The sequence below is a fragment of the Prionailurus viverrinus genome, chromosome A1, assembly GCF_022837055.1.
Source record: "Prionailurus viverrinus isolate Anna chromosome A1, UM_Priviv_1.0, whole genome shotgun sequence".
In the NCBI taxonomy this organism is placed as follows: Eukaryota; Metazoa; Chordata; class Mammalia; order Carnivora; family Felidae; genus Prionailurus; species Prionailurus viverrinus.
Window position 1 is genome coordinate 130,006,961 of NC_062561.1, and position 14,606 is coordinate 130,021,566.

The 14,606-nt window shown below is 46.5% G+C and overlaps 1 long non-coding RNA gene across 1 annotated transcript in view; it reads left to right on the forward strand.

Moving 5' to 3' along the window:
- Positions 1-5,526: 5,526 nt before the first annotated feature.
- LOC125176853 (uncharacterized) overlaps positions 5,527-14,606 on the forward strand; it is a 236,674-nt gene continuing 227,594 nt past the window's right edge. Inside the window, exon 1 of the long non-coding RNA XR_007156416.1 lies at positions 5,527-5,988. This is a non-coding gene — a long non-coding RNA (uncharacterized LOC125176853). The remainder of the gene's footprint in view (positions 5,989-14,606) is intronic.

Consider the following 14,606-nt stretch of genomic DNA (forward strand, 5'->3'; position numbering starts at 1 on the left):
TCCCAGGAGGTGTGGGTTGAGGACGTGGGGACCCAAGCAAAGAACTCTTTCCCCTCCCCCCTCCCCTGGCCAAATAAACAGCTGCCATAATTTCACAGCCATGACTTGCAGGAAGCCTGAGGTAAGTAACCCCCACGCGATGTATAGACACTGAGCTGAGTTTTCTTCCCCAGACAGAATCCGTTCCCAAGTGGGTCTCTTCTTCCCATGACATCAGCAAAACCATTTCCATTATTCCTGGAATTGGAGGATGGTTAACCTTCCACATGCCCTGTTTCTTTGCCATGAGGGAAGAAGGGAGTGAGCATTTATTAGAAGCCCACAGTATGCCTGTACTTGGCACCAGCCTCGCCTTGGCTCTTTCATTTAACTCTTGCAACAACCCTGTCAAATGGGCGCTGCTGTCTGCATTTTACGGATGCGGATAACCAAGGCTCTGAAAGGAGGGTCACTTCCCCAGGTCACCGGGCAGAGCTGCCCTATGAATTCAAGTTTGACCAATTCTCCATGTGCTCCTCTGTTACTTTTAGGGTCGCTGCTAATGCCCTCTGTGCCGCCCCGACTTCTTTTAAAAAGTTGTGTCTCGAGCCTTCAAAAATGTGACTTCCAGCTTTTCTGCAGCACACACAGTTGATGAAATGAACGGGATGGCTCTGGCCTACTTATGCGGGGCTTGCAGAACAGAACTGGGAGGGATTGTGGCACCCTGAAGCCGTCTCCAAATAGAAAAGACCCTACAGAGGACACGAACCCTTAACCAACATGGGTTGGAACTGCACAGGTCCACTTATATGCAGTTTTTTTTCTATAAGTACAGTACCATACTATAACTTTATCTTTTTCTTCCTTATGATTTTCTTAACATTTTCTTTTCTCTAGCTCAGTTTATCATAAGAATGCAGAACATAATACACGTAACATACAAAGCATGCATTAATTGACTTTTTATGCTCTCAGTGAGTCTTCAGTTTCAGGGTAGTCAAAAGGTATGCGTGGGGAGGTCAACTGTCTTTACCACAATCAGGCTATGTGTGCCGTAGTGTGTGAGCAGGGCAGAGGAAGCCACAGGCAGAGACGGGCGATGAAAAGATGTCTGTAATCTCCTGGCTGGGTGGAGAAGGCCTGTACCTGATCTGGGCTGGTGTAACTGGGTCTGTTCAAAGTGCGATGTTCTGAACGACATAGCACAGCGGCTTCCGGAGCCAGAGTGCTCGGGTCCAGATCTTGGTTTTACCACTTACTAGCTGTGTGCCCTTTCAGTTCCTCAGTTTCTTCATCTGTAAAACGGTGATAATAAAAATTATATTTCACAGGCAGCAAAGTACTTATGGAAGTGCCTGGGACACCTCAAGACCCAAGCAGATCAAGTGGGCATGAGCAGTGAGGCTGAATCTTTCCTTCTGACAGATGTTTGGACTATCATAGGGAAATCTCTTGGGCCAAACCCTTGAAATATTTAAGGATGTGTGTTCCAACCAATGAATCACTGAGTCATAGGCCTCAACGTTGTATCAGTTTCTTCATGCAGGCTTCAAGAAAAAAGCAACCAAGACTGAAACAAACAAAAAGACCAAAAGATCTTTGTACATGTCTTCTCAACCTTGATAACCAGGCCCTTCTGTGGCTGGCTTCCCCATCTTCTCTGTGCTTGCCTAGGAAGCCCCATGGCACGGGACACTGGAAGGGATCATTTGCACTGAGGGCTGCCTGGGGTCTGTGGCTATCCTCTGGTCTGGGAGAGCCTAGCCCTGGGAGGAGGCCCAGCACCTGTAGCTGTGCCTGGGACACTGAGGTAGCCTTTCTTGGAGACCTCACTTTTCTACCTGTACCTAAAGAGTTCTTAGGTTAGAAATATAATATTTGTAATCATATGACACACCATGTCTTCATAATGTGCATTGCTGGCCAGTAGCACTAATCATAAGATTGCTGATGATGGGAAGTTTTGAGGCCTCACTATGTCCCAAGCATTGTGCTGAGCCTCTTAAAGTCAGACCCTAAGAGTGAGGTCTTCCTTTCTTCTTTTTTTTTTTTTTAATTTTTTTTTAACGTTTTTATTTATTTTTGAGACAGAGAGAGACAGAGCATGAACGGGGAGGGGCAGAGAGAGAGGGAGACACAGAATCGGAAGCAGGCTCCAGGCTCTGAGCCATCAGCACAGAGCCCGATGCGGGGCTCGAACTCACGGACCGTGAGATCGTGAGCTGAGCTGAAGTCGGACGCTTAACCGACTGAGCCACCCAGGCGCCCCTGAGGTCTTCCTTTTGCAAGTAACAGAGGACCTGGCTATGGCAGATGCTGCTGGCACCTGCCCACATCCTCTCGGTCCCATCGTTTCATAAACTCCAACCCTGCTTCCAGCTGCCTGCTCCCTCAACTCTATCTGGGGGCCTTTTCTGGAAGCGAAAGTCTGCTCTGCCTGTGCTCGGGTCAGGCCAGCTGTGCTAGGGAGGTATTGCCCTTTGTCCCTCTGTTTCCCAGAGTTTCTCCATGGGATTACACCCCAGGTGCCTGCAGTGAGACTTACTGGATCATTTCCGCTTTCCTGGCTTTCTTCCCTACCCTGGCTAACCCTTCTACCCCACAACTCTTCCTGTGCTTCCTGTGGTAATCTCTTACATGAACCGCTTGCTGGTCACTCTTTGTCCTAGGATCTGCTTCTGGGAAAAATCAACAAAGAGGACCCCAAAATCTAACTGCCTTAAAGTAAAAAAGGAATTTATTGGCTCACTCATTGAAAGTCTGGCTTCAGGACTGGCTTGATTCAGGGTTCATATGATGCCCACTCCCTTCCCTCAAGTCTTCTTTGGTTTGGCTCTATCCTCCAATTTTTCTAGCTGCCCTTGGGCCCACATTATCACAGTACCCATGCCAGGGGAGGAAAGAGGCCAATTCCCCGATGTCTTAAAATCCTGAAGAATGTCAGTCTTTACGGTTCCCTGTTGCCCAGACTTGAGCCACGTGCCATCCTGGTCGCATCCACGGTGGCCAGTCAGGTGGTGGTCTGGGGACTGCCCATCCTGACTCAGGTGTTCTGCCCCTGAAAGGTCATAGAATGAGAGTGGGGTGGGTTCCTCGCCAAGAAATGGAAGAGCCATCACCCAGCAGAGGGCTGAGAGGATGCTGCATTGAAGACACAGTGGAAGTCACCAGCATCTGTGCTTTGCGGTTTTTCCTCACTCAAGGTTTGTTCCCAGTTACAGGGAGGATTCTGAGATTCGGAACCGTTAATTCATCCACGGTCACCCAGCTGGAAAGGGACAGAGTGAGCTCTTCACCCTTATTTAGCTGTTTCCGATGCTTTCCCTGCTACTGATAGGACATAAATGCATTTTTAACTTAAAACATACGGATATACACCTATTCCCCACCCTTGGATTTAGGGCCAAAGCCTCGTGTTCAGAGGTGGACTCTGACGATTCTGGAATCCCCTCCGCTTTTTCACGTCGACCAGTGCCACAGTGCCTTGCCACCAATTCCAACTCCAGTGTCTTTCAAGGAGGAACTTCAAACTCATAGTGAGCAATCTGAACACGGCATTCTTTCTCGTTTTCGTGTGCCCCTCCTCCGTCTTTTACATCGGTCTCCTCCACTGCTATCTAATTTGACAGTCATCTTTTCTGGAAACGTGCCTTCATTGAGCTTTTCCAAAGCAATCAAGTTAATTTTCATGGAAACAAAAGTTCTCTTTTGTTTTGCATTTCACCAGTTTACAGGATAGTTAATTAAATTACTTGATCGCAGTGACACACGCAGCTGGCGTCAGTAAGTTTGGGAACACACATAGCTGACTCTGGGCTGGCACACAGCTCAACTGGCAGAAGTGGCCCGTAGGGCGTTCTGGAGGGGCGATCTGCCAGCCGAGAGGGCCGGGCCGCTGTGGGCTGCAGACGGAAGCTTTTACAGACAGGGGAGCCCTGGCCAGTCGGGCCAGTGGGAGTGGGGTGGGGTGGGGAAGCCGAGTGAGGGCATTTCTCTGGGAATGCCTAGAACAGTGCCTGCGACGTGGAAGGTGTTCATATACACTGGCTGCTGCTGGGGTAGATGGGATTAGCTATGGAATGTTCCTTCTGTGGCAGCCACTCCCTGCCTAATGGTCTGAGGTGGTATAGGACGTGATGGGACCACACACCTTCACTGTCCTTAAGACCATGGAAAGGACTTGTCCCTCATGTGACTGGAGAGCTTCACTGTGAAACAAAGACTGAGGTTGGGGTTGTCAAAGCCACCCCCCCTCCCCCACTCCAGAAAGCCAGGATCGCCTATGACCTTGTGACCTCTCAGGGGTCACAGACTGGGTATGCCTTTGTTGTTCTGTTACACGTACTGGCAGGTGAAGGGTATTTCTTTAGGGTCACTGCTGCCTGTGTGTGTGCTTTTGTGCAAATTAGAAAAAGGAGGTACTCCCTATGGGTGGAAGAGTGGTAAAAGGTGTCCTTTCGGGATACACAAGCCCCTTTTGCCAGGCCAGCATGGCCCCTTGGCAGAGCACATGGCTTGGCGAGTAGAGCATAAACTCAGTTACCACGTCCCTCATCCCGTCATCCAAGTGCCTTAGGGCAGTGCACAAACTATGCAGCCACACAAGGCAGGCCTTTGGAATGTCGAATCCCCTCCTGGTTTGAATAATCTAGGCTGAGGGATAGAGTGTGGCAGTAAGACAGTGCTCTTCCAAGTGTGGAGCTTGCCCCGGCAACATCCCTGGGAACTTGCTCGAAATGCAAATGAACGGCCCCTGCCCCAGGCCTGCTGATTCAGAATCTCTGGGGATGGGGTCCAGCTATGTGTGTTTTAACAAGCCGTTCAGGTGTTTCTGATGCTTCCTGAAGACGGGGAGGCCCCGCAGTCCCCAGCTGCTGTGGATCTTACGCCTGCCCACCTACCTCCAACCGTTGAACTCAGCTGAGTCTGTCCTTCCCTCTGCAGCCAGCAGATTTGAGTCCACCCAGGCTGGCTTCCCCTGGCCACTGGGCGCTCCTGCTTGTGCGGGACAGGACTTGGGAATATCACCAGGAGACCCGCCTCAACGAGCACAACCCCTGCATTTCTCATGACATTTTTACTTCATGGGAACGAGGGAAAGTATTCATTTCCTGGAGAGGAGGAGCTCTGCCAAGTCCAGGCAGAGCTGGGCCTCCTGGTCCAGGAGGTTGAAGGGCTGAATGCCCTGCAGAATTGGGTCCGGAGGAGACGAGAGCTGGAAGGAGAGTGTTGGCGGATGTGGGGAAGTGAACTCCCACACCCCTGGCAAGTTCATCCTGTTGTTGTTAACCTTGAACCAAGGCAGAGGCTTGGGGGGGTTGCTCAGCTCCCTTCAGCCCCGAAGAAAATGCAGTTTCTTTATTTTCTGTGATGAGTCTGGTGTCCTTGTGAGCCTGAGATCAGTTCTCCTCCGCTCTCCACTCCTCTGGGATGAAGCACGTTTCGTCAGTCAGTGGTTTCTCTGCTTTGCATGTGTAAACTGTCTCTGGTAAAATTCGGTCTCTTTCAAGTTTGAGCTCCGTTGGAGTCTGCTGCATCCTTCTGCTTGCTTCTTTCTGAGATGAGGTCTGGGCGAGTGGGAGATTGTGGTCATCTGTCAGCCCAGTGCTTTGAGGTAACAATTAGGGCATTTTCAGGCAAAATAATGCCTCCCAGAGGCAGAGGAACCACTACTTGAGTTTAGAACGCCAGCAGTCTATGTTACAAACTCATTGAGGTCTAGTACAAATTTTAGTATTTGAAGCATTGAGAATTAGAAGCAGAAAGAGCAAAGCAAAACAAAACAAAACTCTTTATATGTGCAAAGGGGAAGAATTAGGCTAGCTTTCTCCTCCTTTTTCCCCTGGGAAAGAAATTTGAAAGAGTTGATTGCATTGCAGAAGTTGAGAGAAGCTTCTACCCTCTCAAAGTGGTGGGCCTGGTGGACATATCCTGAGTGGGTGCCTGCCAGAGAGCACTGGACCCTGTGCTGGAAAGAGGGCTTTGTCATCAGAGAACCGGAAATCAGTGAGTACTGCATTTACTTGCTGTGTGACCTTGAGTGAATTTCTTAACTTCTCTAACACTGGCTCCAATTACTGCACAGTAATATCAAATAGGCCTGTAGTACGAGGTGGGTAAGAATTAAGTAGGAGGATGTGCTTGAAGTACTGGCACATAGTAGGCATTCAGGTGTTAGCTCCTTTCCTTTGCTCTTGTCTATAAAACATTCTTGATGTTGTGGTGCAATGTGGACAGGTCCTAGTGAGTGCTGACTGGGAGTTGGTGCTCCTGGAGACCGAGGTCAGGATTCAGGCTCCACGTGTTTCTAGTGGTGTGAAGTGGAGAGTTGCTCAGTTTCTCTCAACCACAGTTTCTTCCTTCGTAAGACTAGAGATTGCCTTAGGACTTACCTTAGATGATTCTTGAGAGGATTAACTAAGAAAATGTATGTAGAACTGTGTTTGAACAGAGCCAGGCATGTGTTACTAGAGGAGGGCTATTAACACAATTATGATAATCAAGCACGTAAGGCTTTCCTGGAGCTGTGACTGACTTTGCAACAAGCTCTTTTGGGTGCCATAAACGCAGAGACCAAGGAGTCACAGTTTGGGGCTGCAGGGATCGTTCAGTCTGGTTCGGGAGAGAGCAGATAAAGCCCGTGATTCTCATAGCAGGTGGGCGATGATGGCTGTGGGATAGATCAGGGCATCCAGGAGGGTCCCAGCTATGGATGGTCTGGGTGGGAGGTGGAAGGGCAACAGAGGGATGGCGTGGGAAGGACATTCCAGGGAAGGAGAGTTCAGAGGCAGAGGTGGGGAGGCTGCAAGGCAAGATGAGGCACAGAAGCTGTCAAGTTCAGGTGGAGCCCGGATCCTGTTCTGTGCTGAGGAGGAGGCATAGGGAAGGTAACCTAGACTGTCAGCTCCACACACGCACGCACTGCTGTCTGCTCTGTACTGCTGTCTCCTGAGCCCCCACAGCACTGCCTGGCAGGTAGGAAACCATGTATCATTGGTAGACTAGAGGAAACTGAAAGAAGAGGTTGAGAATGGAGGTAAGAGGGGTCATACCCCAGGAACAGTTCTGGCAGAGAAGAGGTCTGGAGCAAGGAATGGAGTTGGTGTGCAGCCTTCCCTCTGCCAGGAGTGTGGAGGCGGGCACACCTGGGCCACAGCTCCCTGGGTGGCAGTGAGTGTGCAGGAGGGAGAGAGTGGGTGGGGCCCTGCCTCGGGTGGTGGTGGTCCAGGCCAGTGCCCCTGCGAGGCTGCAGTTTTGACTTAGCAGTTGTGCCAGTGGGAGGAGAGCCCCTAGGAGACTGGGGGTGCTGCAGAGGGTCCAGAGTGAGGTCAACCCTGATGCTGAGGGGCTTTTCTCTCACTGGCCTCAGCTGATTGTGTGGGTGCAAGGAAAGGCATCAGGGTTGGGGGTCCATCAAAGCTTCACAAGACACTGGATTTGGGCAGTGGAACCAAGTGATGGGCCATGGTGTCTGGCCTGGGAAGAGAAAGGCAGAAGATAGAAAGGATCTGGCCAAGTGCACAAGGAAGGAAGTCAGGAGGCTAAGGCTGAAGCTGGAGGTGCCATCTCAATGCACAGGTGCAGCTTTCTTGCCGTTGCCGGGAATTTACTGCCATCTCTGGCTTCAAGGCTTTGAAGGATGTTTGAGCATCTCATGGGGGAAATTTCTTCCTCTCTTCAACTATCCTCTTTGGGGTTCTAATTATTGGCCTTGACAGCTTGACTCCCTCATGGAAACATCATCTTCTAGATGGGGTGCCTGAGTGGCTCAGTCAGTTAAGCATCTGACTCTTGATTTCAACTCAGGTGATGATCCAGAAGTTCATGAGTTCAAGCCCCACACGCAGCTCTGTGCTGACAGACGGGAACCTGCTTGGGATTCTCTCTCTCCCTCTGTCTCTCTCTCTCTGCCCCTCCCACACTTGCTCTCTCTCTCTCTCTTTAAAACATAAAAAAAAAAAAAAAAGGAAATGTAATCTCCTAGAGACCACCATAGGCTTCACCCCCTTGGTCTCTGCGGAGTCTGCTGAAGTTTGTCTTATGTAGCATAGGTGAATACATATTTTTGAAATGAATGGACAGATCATTCTATTTCTGGTCAATGTTCCCTTAGAATTAAAAAAAAAAAACCCAGTAATTCAATCTGTAGATTCTTTTTCTGTAGAAAAGCAACATTGTGTGGGAAAAACACAATGGCTTTGAGACGTGGAGTTCCTCGTTGTGAAATGCATCGATGTCCTAGGGATCAGAAATAATATATAAGCCAGTGGGCTTCTAGCACAGTGTGATAGGACATTATAAAGACACCCCTTGCTCCGGGATGACACGGTGCTCAGGGACAAAGGGTTCGGCAAGTGCATTTTAGTCCCTGCTTGCCCCTCAGCTGGCCACCTTTGTGCAGGGCACATCTGGAGACTGTGGGTTTGCTGAAATGCCTGGGATGCAGTAGGCATTAAATGAAAGCAGCAATTATATTTATACTTATTATTAATACAATATTATTATTATTGTTCACGGTGCCCATCTGGCACTGCATAGATTCTTTGGTTAATATTTATCTACAATTGGAATTTCTCTGTTTTACAGATTCAAGTCATAGGCACACAGTAGCACAGTCAGTCTTGAAGAAGGAAAATGAAAGGGTGTTGTAAATGATGCTATTGGAATTATACTTTCCTCATTACAGAAGTAATATGATCCGGCTTTAGGGCTCTAAGTTGTCACAGATGCTGAAATTTAAAAGACAGGGCCTAGAACAGAGCCCTAGAGTATAAGGAATGATTGTAGAAAGCCATATAAATGGATTTGATCTCTTGTTAGTGGTCTGTATTCTCTTGGTAGGGCTAGGGGAGCCAACTTATTATCAATAAAAAAGAATAAACACTTTATAGGAAGCTATTTTCTCTGTCACCAAATGTTTTATATACCTGTCAATAATTGTAACTGTTAAATATGACATATTGATGAATACAGTGGGACAACAGGATGCTTTTTTCTGATTAGGGTGAAAAGACTTTATAGTCTTTATTTTATGGATGGAAGCAATCCAACTCACAAACTTCAGCTATCTATAATCCTCTATGGGAAGGCAGGGAAAGAAAAAGAAAATTCTGCAAGGAGCTCTTTTAGCCAGGAGTCCAACCCTGTGGACCTGACCCTTCTTACTGAACTTGTAGAATTGGCTTCCCAGGCTGCCTGGAGGGTCTCCGGATAATTCCAGCCCTTGTTTCTTGGGAAGACCTGTGGGTAGGATCTGCCTGGTGACTGTGTGATTAGGGGTGGGGGCGGGGGGCCTGTACTCTGGACAATTGTCCATCACTGTCTCATGCACATGATCTTTGCTGTCTGGTTGGACCAGAAGTGGCAGTCAGCAGGTCTTTGGGTTGGAAGAGCAAACTTTAAAAGGCAGAGAGAAACACATCTGGAGGGGAGTTTGTGTGACTATCTGGTTCATAGTAATCGATCTGTCCCCAGTATCTCCATCTCTCTTGTCTTTACATGCATCATGAAGTTCTGCCCAGTTTCCTTTATAGATATGTAGATCGCTCCATTTCCCTTCATCCCGGCCACCACCCCAGTCCAGGCTGCCTCCACCTTGCACTTGCCAGTGCTGCAATAGCCAGAGAGTGCCCTCAAGCAGAGAGACCTGGAAACCACAGTGTGTCCCTGACTGAGGTGCCCAGGCCCTCCAGGGTAGGCCAGGGGGTTTGGGCAAGGTCTCAAAGAGCCCCTTTCCCTTCACAAGAAGTTTGTGCCTGCTCTCTCTCCTGCTCTCTCTCAACTGCCCTTCTTCACTTACTTGAGTCCGGCTCACTCTTTGCTTTTAGGTTGAACCCTCCCTCCATCAGGGAGATGTTTCGCTGACATCCCCTGAAACTGCCATGTTACATGGCTTTGTTGACACCTTCTCTTCCCCTCCTTCAATAGAATCCTGGGAGGGAAAATAGTATTTGTTGATGTATCCAGTAAGTGGGAATGAGAGTTCTGCTTTAAAGATTGGTTGTCTGAGAAGGAATATGGTTGTTCTTCAGACTGATGATTCATTTAATAACAGAGGTAAGAACTTAAAGAAAATCTGTGAATTAGTGTGGGTAGAGCTTGCAACCTAACCAAAAAGCAACATGATAGCAATTTAGGCTGTGCTTGGACTTTTCTTGAATGTAGGTCTAACAAGTCTAAAAGGCACCTCATCAGAGGTCTACATCAGAGCCTGGAGTCAGAGAACACAGGAGACTTGAGGGCTGAGCCTTTGTCCCTTTTGAGAGTCAGAATTTGAAAGGGGCGGTACAGAAAGCACTGTTAAGAATTCGTGTGTGTGTGTGTGTGTGTGTGTGTGTGTGTGTGTGTGTGTAAACACATCCTATTGGTTCTTTTTCTCTGGAGAATCCTCACTAATACAGAACAGGTAGTGTGACACAACCTTAGTTTTATGGATCATATTTTATTATTATATCTAGTTTGTGGGGAGATCACAGGAATGACTTGTGCCAAGAACTCGGAGGTCTCTGTAAGGAATCTTATGACCTTCAAGTCAAACAAAAGTAAAATAATTCCTGTCAGTACTCTTGCTAACTCTTCAATATCCATTTTTAAGAGCTAATTTTCCCAAGATCACTGAGTTTCTAGTACGTGCCAGACCCTGTTCTAAATGCTTTTTGTATTATCTCAATCCTCACCGCATTCTTTTTTTAATGTTTACTTATTTATTTTGAGAAGGAGAGAGGGAAAGAGGGAGAGAGAGGGAGAGAGAATGAGCGGGGGAAGGGCAGAGGGAGGGAGGGAGAGATAGAATCCCAAACAGGCTCCACACTGTCAGCACAGAGCCCGATGCAGGACTTGATCCCAGGAACCATGAAATCATGACCTGATCAGAAACCAAGAGTCGGACACTCAACTCACTGTGTCACAGGCACCCCCGATCCTCTCACTACATTCTTAAGTGGTATGTATTATTGTTACCCTCTTTGTTCAGATGGAGAAACTGAGAAACCAAGAGGTTAAGCATTCATCCCAAGATGACCCAGCTAAGGAGTGGCAGAGCTTGGACTAGAACCCTGGCAGTCTGACCCTAGAGTCCAGGCTTGCTTGCTTACATGGCTTTTTACACTTTAAAGGATGATAGAATGGGATTCATACACCCACCCCTGACTTTAGGAACTAGAATATTACTAATAATTTGCATCTTCCTTTGGGTTTCTCCCCCTCCTATTCCTCTGCCTTTCCCACACCCGCATCTGCACAGCTTACTGGTTGGTTAGAGTTGGTGGCCATTTTGGTTGGCGCTAACAGGTTGCATTTTGAATATCAGTTGTGTACAGAGGTAATCACTATCCTGAATTTTGTGTATCTTTCTTCTCAAAAAAGTGGCTTCAATACAAATGTATGCCTGTGTAAACAATAATTTGTGTGTGTTTCTGAACTTTTTATCCAATATGACAGCTTTTAGATAGTATCTTAGGGCTTGTTGTTATTTCTACACTTCATCCATATTGTTTGTGGAGCTGTACTTTGATTATTTTAACTGCTGTATAGTATTCCCTTGTATGATTTTTTTTTTTAACCTCAGTTTAATTGTTCATTCTGCCTCAGTGGGATGGTTCCCCCAGTTTCTTCCAATGCCAATCTGTGCTCCTAAGAACAATCTTATTATGCCTCTTTGTGTACATGTGTAAAAGTTTCTATAGGGCATTTGCTTAGGACTGAATTCTTGGGTTGTAGCATATGCAAATGTTCAACCTAAAGCCTTTATTTAAAAAGTAACACTAGCTGCTGTCAAAGAAAACAAGCAAAATATTAGGGACACAATGGAAGGGTTTTTATTCATGCAAACTCTATTTTTAGATGGGATGGGGGTGGGGTGCAAGGTGTGCCACACCCCACCTCATCATTCAGGAGTTCAGGATGATGGAAGTGCCCCAGCTTGAAGATGAGGCATCCAAATACATGTTGGGAGCATACAAATAACTAATAGATGAGGAAGTGAGAGATACAAAGGACATTTTACTGTCAAGTCAGGGAAGTGGCTCCAGTCATTTCTGCTTGTGTTCCATTGGCTCAGATCTCAGTCACAGGGTTATACCCAAGTGCAAAGGAGACTGGGAAATGTAGTCTTTCTGTGTCCGCAGGACAAAAATGAAATGGATTTGGTGAACAGCTAGTGCAAAACAATCCTAAATTGGTTTTCTAAAGTGATCTTTAGAATCTGATTTGGCAGGATATAAGAGTTTTGGTGATCTCAATTTTCTCCACCATGTACTGTTAACTTTTTAAGTTTTTCCAGTATAAATATAAAGTGTTATCATGGTCTTAATTTCTATTTCCCTGATCTCTATTGAGGTTGAGCATCTTTTCTGATATGTATGAGTTACATATTTCCTCTACTCGAAAGTACTTGTTTATGTATTTTGCCCAATTTTCTGTTGTGTAGTGTTGAAAACATTTTTTATATGTTCTGGGTACCAAAACATAGTAGGTTTTCTGTATTCCAAATATCTTCTCTGGATTTTTACTTGACTTTTCAGTTTTTAAAGTTTAATTTAATGAAAAAAGTTCTCAATTACCATGTAATATAATTTACCAATACTTCTTTTTTGGTTAGTGTGTTTGGCATCCTGTTTAAGCAATGCTTTCCTACCTCTAATGTCAGAAAGAGATTCTTCTGTATTTTAAAACTCCCATCTTTATTTGGTAAATAAACTCCTTCCCCACTCCGTACAGCTTGTTATTTTAAAACTTTCAAACCTACAGATGGGGATGTGAGAAACACAAAGGACATTTTAGTTGCAAAGTTGCAAGAATAGTGCAACAAGTGCCCATTAATCCTTCACTGGACCCATCAACTGTTAGTATTTTGCCAGATTAGTTTTATCTCTCTATATACATATACACATTATTATGACTATTTGCTAAACCATTTGAAAGTAAGTTGCAGACCTGACTCCTCAAATACTTCAGCGTATATCTCCTAAGAATAAGGACATTCTCTTATAATAAAACCACAATACAAGCATAAAATTTTCTACATTTTTTAATTAAATTTTTTAAACTGTTTATTTATTTTTGAGAGAGAGAGAGAGAGACAGAGACAGAGAGTTAGTGGGGGAGAGGCAGAGAGAGAGACACACACACACACAGAATCTGAATCAGGCTCCAGGTTCTGAGCTGTCAGAACAGAGCCCGACCTGGGGTTCCAACTCACGGACCTTGAGATTGTGACCTGAGCTGCAGTCAGACGCTTAACCAACTGAGCCACCCAGGCACACCCAAATTTTTGAAACTTAACACTGATCCAATACTATAGTCTATCACACAGTCCTGTTTAGTGTCCTTCGACTTTAGAACAGTCCCTGAGTCATGACGTAGACATTTCTGAGAAGCAGAGCCTAGTTGTTTTGTAGAATTCCCTCAGTTTGGGTTTGTCTGATATTTCTTTACAATTCAGTCCTGGTTATGCTGGTTTTGGCAGGAATATCACATAAGTGACATTCTGTCCTTCTGAGTGCATCATTTTAGGAAGCATGTCATATCTGTTTGTCCCATTTTTGGTGATGTTAAGTTTGATCATGTGGTTATGGTGGTGCCTACTTTCATGATTAACAAATAGTTTTCAGAGAGAGAGAAAGCAGGTTTTAAACTAAAAACACTTACATAGTTGGATAGTGTTGACAAAACCTTTACGAAATCCAGCCCATTGCTGCTGCTGGGAAGAAATTATCGAAAGTAAATTCTCCGTCTTTAAAACTAGGAAAGTGAAGGTACTTTTTCTTTTCAAAAATGGAGAAATAAAAACCTTTCGCCTTTTTAAAATTTGTAGGGGAGGAAATACAGAGAAGGCAATATGTCAATACAGGTGAAAATGCAGTGTGTGAATTTCAGTGCTCCGGACTTGTGGCGCTCACCCGGAGTAACTGAACGACGGGGATATACCTTGCAAAGGTAGAGAACTAGATATATACATATATGTGATAGTGCAGAGAGTAGTGCATGTTCCCAGCCAGGTCGTTTCAGTAACAGCAGGAGACAGGAGACCATACGCCCAGCCAAATGGCGTCTTGCGGGCTGAAGAGCTTCCGCTGTCTCTCTGCTTCCATACTGATTAGAAGTGCTGGAGATACATCATAACAGTGTCAGTGCAGTGTTTACAGGGAAATTGTCACTGTCTCTCCCTTGTGGAAGGTGACATAGTGGCATTTCCTTCCTTTGTCCCGGTGGCAGGATGATGAGCACTGTCTGGGCTCCAGTTCTGCTCCCTTTGCCATTCATGTATCCCGTCTCAGCAGACAAGCCAGAGCGGAAGAAGGTGTGGCCCACTGGAAGGGTGGGGGGTGAGTGGGAAGGGCCCAAACCTCCTATTCGAAAGAGCTCTTAGAAGTGACTATGGAGCAAATGAAAGGGGGAGGGTATGGACATCAAAAATGGGGACAGGGAGGGGCGCCTGGGTGGCGCAGTCGGTTAAGCGTCGACTTCAGCCAGGTCACGATCTCGTGGTCGGTGAGTTCGAGCCCCGCGTCAGGCTCTGGGCTGATGGCTCGGAGCCTGGAGCCTGTTTCCGATTCTGTGTCTCCCTCTCTCTCTGCCCCTCCCCCGTTCATGCTCTGTCTCTCTCTGTCCCAAAAATAAATAAA